The sequence below is a fragment of the Phocoena sinus genome, chromosome 19, assembly GCF_008692025.1.
Source record: "Phocoena sinus isolate mPhoSin1 chromosome 19, mPhoSin1.pri, whole genome shotgun sequence".
Taxonomy (NCBI): domain Eukaryota; kingdom Metazoa; phylum Chordata; class Mammalia; order Artiodactyla; family Phocoenidae; genus Phocoena; species Phocoena sinus.
In genome coordinates, this window is record NC_045781.1 from 31,512,804 (window position 1) to 31,526,016 (window position 13,213).

Below are 13,213 nucleotides of genomic sequence, written 5' to 3' on the forward strand. Positions count from 1 at the left end.
CATCACCACAACACCGAATATCATTACCTCCATTTACAGATGAGGAAAATGAGGCTCAGAGAGGCCAAAGTAACTTACCCAGAGTCACACACATGATAAGTGGAAGCTGATTTTTCTGGCTTAATACTCTTTTTTTCAATACTCCTTCTTGAGAACTATTCTGAGCCTAGAACTGTGCTAGGTACTTTATTTACATTGTTTCTTTTTAAAAGCAAAAGCCATGAGGGCTTGCCAACTAAGGTGGCACGCTGGATTTGGAGACGTTAATTTTAGTTCTGTTTTCATTATCGGAGGAGACTTAAAAGAAAGGGTAGGCTTTTCCCAGCAAGCCAGTCCAAGTGGCAAGGCCAAGTTTTTGTGCCTCAGGCTCTGATTTCCTTGGCCAAGGTTCAGGGACAGAAGCCATCAGGCGCGAGTAGTGGATCCCTGCCGAGGCCTGGTTTGGGCATCTTGATGCACTGAGGGGGGACCTCAGGGGTGAAGCGGATGAAGCAGGTGTGGATCTCTGATGGGGTGGGACAGGAACTGCTTGGTCCCTCTGGAGCCAGAGCCAAAGACCTCAGATCCCCCCTTGGTGTGGAGAGTTGGGAACCCAGTTCCCTGATTTTGAATGGATCATGTGGACAGTGGTGACCAGAATGGACCAAAGGCCAGAAGCTCATTTCCAAGTTCTGTAGACTTTTTATCATGCCCCCAAGGCCTTTGATCACCCTAGAAAGAGAACCCCAGGAATGGGGGAGAGTCTGTAGCATACCACTCTGATAAGCAAGAGTTGTAGAGGCAATTTTGACTTGAGGCAGCATGGCTGAGCATCTCAGTGTGTGGATTCTGGAACCACCTGAGTTGAAATCTTGTTTCTGCTATTCTGTGACCACCGGGAGTTATTTAGCCTCTCTGTCCCTCTGTTCCTCAGTTTCCCAATCTGTAAAATGAATTTAGGAACAGTATCTGCCGCAAAGGGTTGTATAGATTGAAGAGTTAAGACATGCTCAACATTTAGAGTTCCTGGAATAGAATAAATGCTTTAAATGTTAGCCTAGAAAAATAAAGCAATGTACCATTTCTTCCTTTCCCCCCCCCCAGGAACTGCCAAAGTATTAGTGTTTAATAGCACAACTGACCAAGGTCCAAGATATGAAGTTACCGTGTTCAGGAAACGTGGGGGGCACGGGAGGAAAATCACTCTATAAATTAACTCTATAGTTTATGGTAAGAAGAATGCACACTTTATGATATAAAACCTGTCTACACATAGTAGTAGACCATCGTCTTCTCTTGGCTTGTAAAAAGGTTGTTCCAGATTCCAGTGCAGATGAGCAAGCTTCAACTCTTCTGTGTGGCAGGGATCTTGTTTGCACCATCCAGCTCTTCCACCCCAGCCTGTGTCATGAGGTCTGTGATATTTTTCTCCAGGTATCAACGCGACTGCTCATGTCATCAATTCTGCCAATGATCTGGTCGGACATGGTCTGAAATTTATCTTGCATCTGTTGCAGGGGTGTCTGCACCACCGAAGTGAGATCCTGCACGGCCTTGGGGTCAGTCTCGGCCATCTCCCCAGTTCCCAGCTTGACGGTGCTGTCTCACACCATCAGCTGCATTGCTGTTTGTCCCCAGTGTACCATTTCTTGCACCTGCTGAATATTGTGGAGCAAGTGCCCACCTGTCAAACTGACTTTGCAGAAGTAGTGTCTATAGGGCCATCCCGACAACCATAATATCCTGACTGCCCCCTTTGAGCCAGCTTCGCTCCCCTCTCCAGCCTCATCTCCCACTTCCAGCTCCCTGCCCACATCTTTCTGTTCCTTCAATCCACAAAGCACATTCCTTCTCCGGGCCTTTGCGCTTTCTGTTTCCTCCATGCAGAGCCATCTTCCCCCAGCTCATGCAGGGCTGGCTCCTTTCATCATTCCCAGGTCAGCCCCAGGGTGAAAATAGCCCCTCACCCCACCTCCCACTCACTTTCAATCTGGCCTCCTTCTGACAGATGCAAAGTTACTGTGCTTATTCACTGGCTTATTTGATGATCACGTTTCTCTCCCACTAGGCTCTGTGCTCTTGTGAAGTCAGGAACCGTGGCCATCTTGTTCACCAGGTATTCCCAGCAGATAGTACAGTACCTGTCACGTAGCAGGAACTTGATACATAAGTACTGCATGAAGTGGATGAACGGACAAATGGATGGATGGATGGATGGATGGGTGGGTCAATTCCCTGGGCTCTTCAAGTCAGATTTCTGTCCGTCTCAGGTGGAGCTCGGGAAGCTTCCTCAGGTGAGGACATTTATGACCCCTTGCCTTCCCCTGAGGCTTCAGCTCAGACTCACACACCCAGCTCTCTGCATTGACACATCAGTTCCTTTTGTCCATCTGGGGCTCAGGGACCTCCAGACCTCTCGCAGGCCCCATCCGCTCTGCCTCTTTTGGCTAAAACGTTTTGGTGTTCTGCTTAGGGCTCCACAAACCCAGGGCTTTCTCTCAGGGTGGGCTGAGTACTCAGTGCAGGGGTGAAGCGGGACGTGGTGTCTGAGGTCTAGGGATAACTCAGGTTATTACCCTGGTTCCCTCCCTGTGACCACAGCCCTGTCGACGGAGTAAAGTACTGCTGTACCAATTGCTAAACAGGGCTGCCCTGAGTCCCCACCGCCACCCTGGCCCCTCCCCACTCCCGATTCCTGCAGTCCACCAACCTACCGGCTGGCTCCAGCACAAAGGCTGTCGTCCGTCGTCATGGGCAGGTGCGATGCAAGTCATTAAAGATGTTAAACATTTCCGCAGGACCACATTATGGCTTTCCTCTTTGACCTGATGCTCCACTACTCTTTGGGAGCCCCTTCTGATTCAATCCCACCCCTGCTCTGGCCACCTCCCACTCCCACCACTCACCCCTCCCTCTCCCGCTCTCCACCCCGCTCTTCTGGTACCAGCCCCCTGATTTTCCATTGGAAACAACCCCTACCCCACTCTCTGTCCAGGCAGGTCACGTGAAGTGGACTCTACTCTCCTACCATGTTGGGGGGAAATAGGCTTGTGACTCAGGTCTGACCAATCAGTCAGTTCCATTCACCTAGCTACACAGTGATTGGTTCAGAAATGAACACATGATTCCAGTTGGTCCAATGAGAGTCTGGCGAGAGGGAATCTTGGAGAAGAGAAAGTGGGTGTGGGGCTCAGCTGGCTGAGGCGGTAAAGTCTGAGGCTGGTGGTGGCTCTCATTGCTATGCCATCCAGAGCCTGCTTGAGAAGAGCTGGAAAATACAGAAAGTCAGAACTCTATTGACATCGATATTATTCGAACACTTGGATTTAGTTGTGCCTGAAACCATCCGCCCCTGGTCTTTTCAGTTTCATGAGCCAATGCCCTTTTGCACTTAAGCCAGTTAAATGTGAACTTCTGTCACCTGTGACCCAAAGACTAATATGGCCTAGATCTGTGCTGGCTTACACGGTAGTCAGGAGCTGACTAGTGAGCATTTGAAATGTGGCTACACTGAATTGAGACAGATCACGTGTCACATACAAACTGGATTTCAAAGGAAGTATGAAAATAAAGATGTAAACTACGATTGACCCTTAAAGAATAGGGGTTCAAACGGTGTGGGTCCCTTACGTGTGGATTTTTTCAGCAGTAAGTACTAGAGTACTACACAGTCTGCAGTTGGCTGAATCCATCCATGGATGCTGCACCGCAGGTAGGGAGGAACCACGGATATGGAGGAACCTCAGGTGCAGAGGGCAGACTAATTTATACATGGATTTTTTTTTTTTTTTTGCGGTACGCGGGCCTCCTCTCACTGTTGTGGCCTCTCCCGTTGCGGAACACAGGCTCCGGACGCGCAGGCTCAGTGGCCATGGCTCACGGGTCCAGCCGCTCCGCGGCATGTGGGATCTTCCCGGATCGGGGTACGAACCCGCGTCCTCTGCATCGGCAGGCGGACTCTCAACCTCTGCGCCACCAGGGAAACCCTATACACGGATTTTTGACCGTGGGGAAGGTCAGCACCCCTAACCTCCATGTCGTTCAAGGGTCAACTCTATTTTCTTATTAACTTTTAATATTGATATGTTAAAGTGATAATAATTTGGCTATGTTGTGTTAAAACATATTGTTAAAATGAATGTCATCTGTTTCTATTTTCTTTTTCGATGTTGCTAGTAGAAAATTTTACTTGTGTATGTGGCTTGTGTTATGCTTCTGTTGGACAGTGCTGGCCTTGATGACCCCACCTGTAAAATATCAGGAAGCAAGAGGTCAGAGCCTACGCAAATAATGAGGCATCCCCACCAGAAAATCACTCCAAAGATACCGACGAGGAGGGGCTTCCCTGCTGGCGCAGTGGCTGAGAGTCCGCCTGCCGATGCAGGGGACGCGGGTTCGTGCCCCGGTCCAGGAAGATCCCACATGCTGTGGAGCGGCTGGGCCCGTGAGCCATGGCCGCTGAGCCTGCGCGTCCGGAGCCTGTGCTCCGCAACGGGAGAGACCACAACAGTGAGAGGCCTGCGTACCAAACAAACAAAAAAAACCCCCAAAAATACCAAGGAGGAGAAGGCTTCCTGATGAAGGTGGGCACAAAAGAATAGGTCTAGCTTTGCAGGGGTTGAGAAGAAGGGGAAGGCATTCCAGGTCAGGGCACAGCATGAGCAAAGGCCTGAACGTGGGACTAACAGGAGAGGGGTCTGAGGAGAAACGAGGGTGGAATAAAGGAGCCTTGAGGGTTAAGATGGGCCGTCAAGGGAATTTCCTGGTGGTCCAGCGGTTAAGACTCCCCACTGCCAATGCAGGGGGTGTAGGTTCCATCTCTGGTCGGGGAACTAAGATCCCACATGTCGTGCAGTGTGGCCGAAAGATTAAAAAAAAAAAAAAGATGGTCGATTTTGCCCATCAAACTGGGGCTTCCAAGGAGGGAGAGAAGGGCCCTAATTCTGGGGAGGGACAGGAGCCAGAATCTGCAGGCCTTTCCCACCAGCATGGAGCCACTCAGACTTTCAGCATTTCCTTTGGAAATTCTCTCATCTTTAAATAGCTCCCAGTTTCCCTCTGATCTTTCGATTATGCCTAATGCTTTCTGTTTTCTCTAGGCCTGTTTCCTGCGGTCCTTTTCTGTGCCTGCTGGCATCCAGCTCCTAGAAAACATACTCATGTCCTTGGACCTCAACAGAGGACATGCCAGCAGGGGCCTGGAAAAGTGACAGGGGGACTCACTGAGTCCCAGTAGGGCATCACTGAGTAGTACAAAATCAGGGTGCTCTGTCCCCCAGCCAGAGACATCCTGTGGGAGCCATGTCCCCCCAATTCACCTTTTGCAATGCAAAAGAAAAAAAGCCATGAAAATTACTTTTCATTCTGAAAAAAAAGAGCATTACTGATGTCTCGTTTGTCCTCCAAAGGTTTCCACAGAGATATAGAGCAAGTATCTTAGTTTATCAAGCTCCCCACAAAAATGAGACAGAGTCTGATGCAATATTTTTCTAGGTCAGGCGGTCACAAAAAGTTTGTGTTGCTGAAGGGCTCAGCATCTTTACAGCCCTTAGCTGTCCATTGGACAACCCCTTCCTGGGGAAGCTGGACTCCAGCCTGGGTCAGCTCCCCTGTCTGCACCAGAGCCCTCAGCATGGCACACGTGAGTGTGTGTGTGTGTGTGTGTGTGTGTGTGTGTGTGTGAGAGATTCTCAGGCCACTGAGAATCACCACTGATCCCCAGTGCCTGGCATCTTGTAGGTAGGCACCCTGGAAATACTTGTTAATTGAGCAAATAAATCCTAAATTCAGAGTTTAACCCTCCAGGTATTTACAGCACCCCAAATAAGGACCTCAGTTCTTGTGCTCGAATCTTCGAAATTACATTTCAAGGGACACAAGTCTCTCCCAGTTAACGTCAGGCTGCAGAAGAGAGGAACCTTTCTCTCTCCACCTTCCTACTCAGCCTCCTGGCTGAGTGCCCACTCTGCCCCAGCCCTGAGGACCCCAAGTAGGTGTGTGGGAGCAGGAGGGCATTTTCATGAGGTTCATCCCAGGCTCTGGTGCGTTAAGAAGCCACATCTATAGGAGAGCTTCGAGTCAGACTGAACGTACATGTTTCCATCCTCTTGCGTGTTACTGAGTCTGAGTTCATCATACTGCTCACCACATGACGGGCCAATAAATTAAGAGACGAGCTGTTGGGGGAAGGGATAATGACTTTATTTGGAAAGCCAGCAGATGGAGAAGTTGTGGACTAGTGTCCTAAAGAACCATCTTCCTCAAGTTAGAACTCAGGCTTCTTTTATACCAAAAGGGGAAGGGGTAAAGTCCTGGTTCCAGCCAGACTCTGGAGGGGTGGTGGTAATTTCTCCCTCCCTGCAGTCATTCACAGGTGGGCCTGGTCAGGATGGTTCCTGCGAGCTAAACAAAGGTACTTTAGCTTACCACTCATTTTCTGGGAGGCAGGGCTCCCAGAGGTGGGCCATTGTGTATACTTTAAGCTTATAGGCAACATCCCTTTGGTGATTAACTTCGAATACAAAGGTTCTTCCTTATTGCATGAGGACTATTGGGGGAAACTGAGGCAAGGGATTTGGAAACATTCTACAAATGGAGCAGCTGGTGAAGATGAAGATCACCGGGGTTGGAGTGAGGGTTAGGGCTGGGCTTCCACCTAGGGTTGGGGTTTTTATCTCCCAGCCGAGGTCCCCTTCAAGATATGTGTGCATGTAAACCTCAGGAGGTGGGAGTGGTGAACCGCAAGGTTCTTCACCAAAATTCCATGAGGCACTGGGGCTGCAAGGGGAGAACAGGAGCCTTAGAATTCTGCTGCCTTGGAATCTTGGCCAGAGGGGAAGGGTGGGGAGGTGGGGGGCCCAGCTGTGGCTGGGGACAAGTGGCATCCGCTGGCACAAAATGTGGTCTAGAAGATAGCAGCTGGAATTCAGTTGGGCAGAGAGGGCAGAACTTCTGTGGACAGCTCAGCTGAGAAGGGGACTGTGGCCTCTCTGAGGGGTAGGCTCTGACAGAGGGTATGAGGGGAGTTGGGTGGGGACAGGGCATGTCCTAGTGTCTGTGTCTGTGGGTGTGTAGAAGCGTGTGTCTCTGGGAGTGAGGATGTATATGTGTCTGATGTATGCACATGTATGATTAAATGTGTGAATGTGTATGCTGTGTATGTTTAGAGATGGCTGTGTGTCTAAGGGAGTGTGGGCACCCCACCGGGCCAGTGTGTGTATATGTATGTGGGGCATTTTTGTGTGGCTGAGTTAGTCATGTGTGTGTGCTGTGTGTGAATGTGTTTTGTGTGTATGCGTGACAAGGGATGGGGCAAAGAAGCACTATAAACTCGGGATGGAGCCATTTAGAGCTTACACCATTGGAAACTTGTGGAAATTTGAAGACTTGGGGGCAGGAGAGCCAAGTTCAAATCCCAACTTTGCCACCTTTCAGCTGTGTCCTCAATAGTCTCTCCTTCTTTCCAAGTCTCAGTTTCCTCATCTGTAGAATGGGCATCGTTACCCTCACTGCCTCCCAGGGCTGACCTACAGACCACTCTGGGCCAAGGTAACTCAGCTCCCTCTGGGGAGAGGAAATGAGAAAAGAGGTTCCATTCTCTGTGCTCTTGGAATTTCTTACCAAGAGCATGTATGATTTTTATGGTGGAGATGTTAGGAAAAGGCATCTGTGCTCTGGAAACCTTTACCGCCTTTCTCGGTCTGGCTGGGGTGATGCTTGTTGTTCTGTGGACAGATGACCATGGTGGACATGGCTGGGTGTGAGGTTATTTGCCAGGGTCAGATCCTCAGACCAGGCAGGCTCTGGGTGGTCTCCCTCTCCCCAGGAGCCAGCTAGGGATGTCACTGCCTAACTTGGAGAAGACAGGAATGCTGCTTCTCGGAAGCCTCCCGACTTGCGTTCTTGGCCAAGAAGAATCGGGCCCAGCCCGGTGCCCGGAGAAACAGGACAAAATCACATGTAGAAACAGACTTAAGGGTTAAATTAAATGGAAACTTGCCTTTCACAACGTCTGTTTTCTTTTCCCTCCTTTTATTTTTATTTTTTTAGGTCCCCCTCCTCCCCACAATGAATCACAGAAAGCTATTATCAGAGGTTATGTCTGGGAAAGGAAAGGGAAGGATTTCACTTTTCATTTTGTACCTTTCAAAGTAAGGTTTGAAGTTTGGAACCATATCCTTTTTTCCTCTTTGTTCTCCTGCTTCCTCCTGTCGCTGGTATCAGGAAGTCTCTGGCCAGAGAGCCTGCCACTAGGGATTTTCTTCTTCAAAGCTTAGCATATGAAAAGGAAATAAAAACTGCAGTCACTGTTATATAATTTTTTAAAAATTTTATTTATTTATATTTGGCTGTGTTGGGTCTTCATTTCTGTGCGAGGGCTTTCGCTAGTTGCGGCGAGCGGGGGCCACTCTTCATCACGGTGTGGGGGCCTCTCACTGTCACGGCCTCTCTTTTTGCGGAGCACAGGCTCCAGATGCACAGGCTCAGTAGTTGTGGCTCACGGGCCCAGTCGCTCCGCGGCACGTGGGATCTTCCCAGACCAGGGCTCGAACCTGTGTCCCCTGCATTAGCAGGCGGATTCTCAACCGCTGCGCCACCAGGGAAGCTCTCTGTTATATAATTTTTTAAAATCCCAAAACGCTGGCTTCCAAAACTTAATTTTTTTTTCACATTGCATATTTAAAAAAATTTTTAACAGGCATGACATTTACATAATTTGACTTTCAAAAGGTACAAAAGAATAAGCAGTGAAACACTTTCCTCTCATCCCTGACCCCAGTTTTCTTCCCCAGAGGCAACCCCTGTTCCCAGTTCCTCATGTAGCCCTCCAGGACATCTTTGCACCTACAAGCAGATACATATAGGTATTTCCTCTCCTTCCCCTCCTGATGCTGTGGTTTCCTTTACACTCTGCTCCGTTCCTCCCCCGACCCCAGCATTTAACAATATATCTTGGTGGTTGTTTGCAAGAGTACACGAATGCCTATAGAATCTGGTCATTTTACAGAAGGGGAAACTGAGGCCCAGAGAGCTCTAGAACCCCGTCTTGCCTCACAGTCTGGGGAGTGTTCCTCAAGTTGGAGGGTGAAATCGTCAGGGATGAACTGTTTCCACTCAGAGATATTATTTTAAACAAATTCACTGAGTGAAATAGAGCTTAGACCAAGATTTGTTTAAGAGCCCTTGGTTCTCAGAAGGAAGAGAGGAAATCACAGCTTCCCAAGTACACACTAGAAAACAGCACCCGCCTTCCCCGGGGGTCATCTGCGAGACAATGCCTGCCCCTGTCACAGATCGCTGCCTCCCAGCCCAAACTGGGACCAAATCTACTGAGCCCCCTTCCAGTACTGCCACAACAGCTGTGTAGCATTGGGTAGGTCACCTTCCCTCTCTGGGCCTCCAGGTTCATCTTCCCCAAGGAGCTCCTCTCTACGCCTCACCAGCTGGAAGTTGTTGCTGCCTTTCTAGGTTCCCACAACTCGTGATTTACAACCATCCTTCCCCGGTCCCCACCACTTCCTCCTTTCACTCAAATAATCTTTAATTAATTGAGCATTTACAATGTTCCGGGTCTGTGCCAAGCAGTCTTCGTGCACTGAAGTTTCAAAACAACACTGAGGGGAAGGGAGAACCTGGACACATTTTACGCATTTTACAGATAAGGAAACTGAGACTTAGGGAGGTCAAGGAAGTGCCCTGTGTTACACAGCTAGTTAGCATTGGAGACAGAAATCATACCAGGCGGGCTCCGCCGACCGCACGGTCCCTAATGTGACCTACCACTCCCTTGGGTGTTGATATTCAAGTGTAAGCCTAGACAGCTTCACATCAACCCCCGAAGAGGCTGGGCCCAGAGAGGAAAAGCAGAGTGCCCAAAGACACACAGCCACCAGGGCAGAGCAGAAAAAGGAACATTTCCTTCGGTCTTTTGGGTATTTATCATGTACAGGGTGCCGGGGGCAGGGAGGTGAATAGAACACCTACAGTTTGACCCCAGGTTGCTCACAGATCTTCTGATCCATACAGTGGTCTAAGCCAGGTGTTGAGCCGTAGCTACGTGCCAGGCACTGTGTGGCTCACGCATATTTTCTTCACAACGCCGACCCATTGAGGAAAGGCACTTGACCCATTTTACAGTTGGGGGAACTGAGGCTCAGAAGGTGTGGAAGCCCTGGAGCTGGAGCTCTGGCCCGACCCCAGCCTGTTGTCCTAACCGTCCCAGTGCTCTGCCTCCCAGGCTTGGGAATGCACAGCACTGAGGATGAATGGGGGGGCGGTGTTGTATGATACCTAGTAACAGTTATTATTATCCGTGGGGTGTTGTAACTGGATGACCCTTCTCCTCGGGCCTGGACAAGAGGAGTGGGGGTTTGGATGGAGGGGTCTGGACATTTCCTGGACCTTCATCACCCAAGAGAAAGCAACCAGGCACCATCCGTAGACAGGAAGGTGACTCAGACTTTCCTCTGGGACAAGTCCAGCCTGAGATCCCAGAACCTCGGGCTGACCCAACTAGCAGCTCCTGGTCTCCCTCCCATAGAGTGTGGAGAAAAGGTCCCCAGGTGATTTCTCTGCCAGGGAGAGATGGGGCTTTCAGCAGCTGAGGAACAGAGAAAAATCTCACTCCTGAGAGAGACCAGAGAAGGGCAGTGATTTATCCAAAGGCCCGCAGAAAGTCGGAGGCTGAGGCCAGCCCTATCTGGAACACTGAACAACTCTTGGAGAGGTCTGTTGTGTGCGAGGCTGGTGACATCAAGATGGACAAAGCCCACACCCTCCCTGGAAATGTTCGTGGCTCAGTGGGGAGTGACGTCATGACTGGGCAAAGACCTTGTGGCGTGTCCACCCCATGGTGGAAAGAAGTGGCAGCCTGGTGGCCCAGAGGAGGATGCCGTGCAATTCTGTCTAGTGGGGGAGAGAGGAGGAGAGGGAACGTATCAGGGAAAGCACTTGTGTGGGCACGGAAGGGTACGTTTTGCCAGGTGGAGAAGGGAGGAAGCATTCCAGAAGGAGGGAACAGCATGACCAAAAGCTCAGAGGTGGGATCGTGCCCAGGGACTGTGAGAGGCAGTAGAACGTACGAGTTGAAGGCCGAGATTTTTTTTTTTTTTTTGCACTACGCGGACCTCTCACTGTTGTGGCCTCTCCCGTTGCGGAGCACAGGCTCCAGACGCGCAGGCTCAGCGGCCATGGCTCACGGGCCCAGCCGCTCCGTGGCACGTGGGATCTTCCCGGACCGGGGCACGAACCCGCGTCCCCTGCATCGTCAGGCGGACTCTCAACCACTGCGCCACCAGGGAAGCCCAGAAGGCTGAGATTTTGGACTCAACCTACTTAGGTTTGAATCCTGGCTCTGTCACTTACAGCTGTGGACCTTGGCAAGCATTCTAAACTCCTGGTGCCTGTTTCCTTCTCTGTAAAATGGGGAAAACAGTAGTACCCACCTCAAAGTGTTTTTGTGAGGATTAAATAAATTAATCCACATAAAAGAGAGCGAGGCACATATTCTCAACTTCTATTAACAACGCGGTAATTGGGTTCAGGGAGAATTCCAGTGTGGTGGTCCAGGGCTATTTCCTCTGCTCTTGGGGCTCCAAGAAACCTTCTCCTCACCTCACCCAGTATTCAAGATCCCTGATGGGTGGCCTGGAGAGGGGGAGATTCTGGGAATAGGCCTAGTGGAGCTTTTGGAAAGTCCCAGCTGTCAATTGGGATCCAGCCGCAGGGGTTAGGGGATCCTCTGGGAAGGTTGGAGTATAGGAAGGGGGGCTGCTCCAGATGGAGCAGAGAGACACCCTCCAACCCCACGCAGGGGCCCTTTTGCCTAAGGGCTCCGGAAAACTCTTACGGGACTGGTCAGCTGCGGAGAGATGTCACAGATTTACGGCCATTCGTAAACACAGAAAGAATTTGCCTGGGCCTCCCACACAGGGACATGGAATATCCAGAAACAACTGGGGTGGGGAAGAGTGGGGGAGCGCAGGGCAGCACTCGGGCTGCCTGGAGCCGTTCAGCCCTCTCCTCTGGTCTGGGGCAGGCGGGAGGCCTCCGGAGTCACCAGCCCGCCCCTTGACCAGCCGGCGGGGGGGTGTGGTGCCGGAAGAGGCAGGCCGCCTTCCCAAGACGACTCAAGGGTCAATGAAAGAGCCCCACCTGAGTCAGTGTTTTGGAGGAACAGGACATGCTCATGACTCCTCGGGTGGGGTATGTCACAGGGACACACAGGAAACAGGGCTTGAAGAGATGGGAGTGTCTCTAAGGATGTCTTGGGGGTCCTCCCCACTCAGGAACAGGAACTCCTGTTTTCTGTGCCAGGCACTCTGCCGTCTTTGTGGTTCAGCTTCTCTCTGGGTCTCTGTGTCTTTTTATGTGGCTGCTCAGTCTCCTTAGGTCAGCCGTGGCACCCTGTCCTCACATCCCTCCCTGCTGTGGCCCCTGCTCACTGCTGTTCCACAGAAGCCAAGGAGGTCTTGGCTTCTGTGCCCCTCTCTTCTCCATGTCAGAAGCACAGTGGGGTTTGGGGAGAGGGGCTGACAGCCCCACACTCTCCGAGAGGGGTGTTTTCCCAAAATTCGGCTTTTCAACTGAGTAATTTAACATCTAATTGAGTTATTTATTACAAGGTAAATAAATACTAAATTTGTTTTTGAATCAGTATTACATGTTATCTTAGTCAGCTGGGCTGCTGTTACAAAATAATGTGAACCGGGTGGCTTACCAACAACAGAAGTTTATTTCTTACAGTTTTAGAGGCTGAAAGTTCAAGATCATTGTGCCAGCATGGTCCATTCTGGTGAGGACCCTCTTCCAGGCTGTAGACTGCTGACTTCTCATTGTATCCTCCCATGGTGGAAAAAGGGAGTGAACTAGCTTTCAGGCTTCTTATAAGGACGCTCATCCCATTCATGAGAGCTCCACCCTCAAGACCTAAGTATCTCCCGAAGGCCCTGCCTCCAACATCACACTGGGGGGTTAGATTTTAGCATATGAATTTTGGGGGGACACAAACATTCAGTCCATAACACACGTACATGGTATAACAGTAAAAAACAAACCTCTCTCCCTGTCCCCTGACCCCCAGTTACTTTTCCCAGAGGTAACTACTCTTGCCTGTTTCTTCAACAATAACTTCAATGTTGATTTGTGATTTGAGAGTTTCTGTGATGCTGATGAAAAGTCCCAAGAGAAAGCAGTAGGAAAGCAGGACCATGAAATGCCCAGAAAACATAGTTAG

At 50.3% G+C, this 13,213-nt stretch overlaps 1 pseudogene; it reads right to left on the minus strand.

The window, feature by feature from the left end:
* Positions 1 to 1,280: 1,280 nt before the first annotated feature.
* Positions 1,281 to 1,553, minus strand: LOC116744706 (annotated as a pseudogene).
* Positions 1,554 to 13,213: the final 11,660 nt, after the last annotated feature.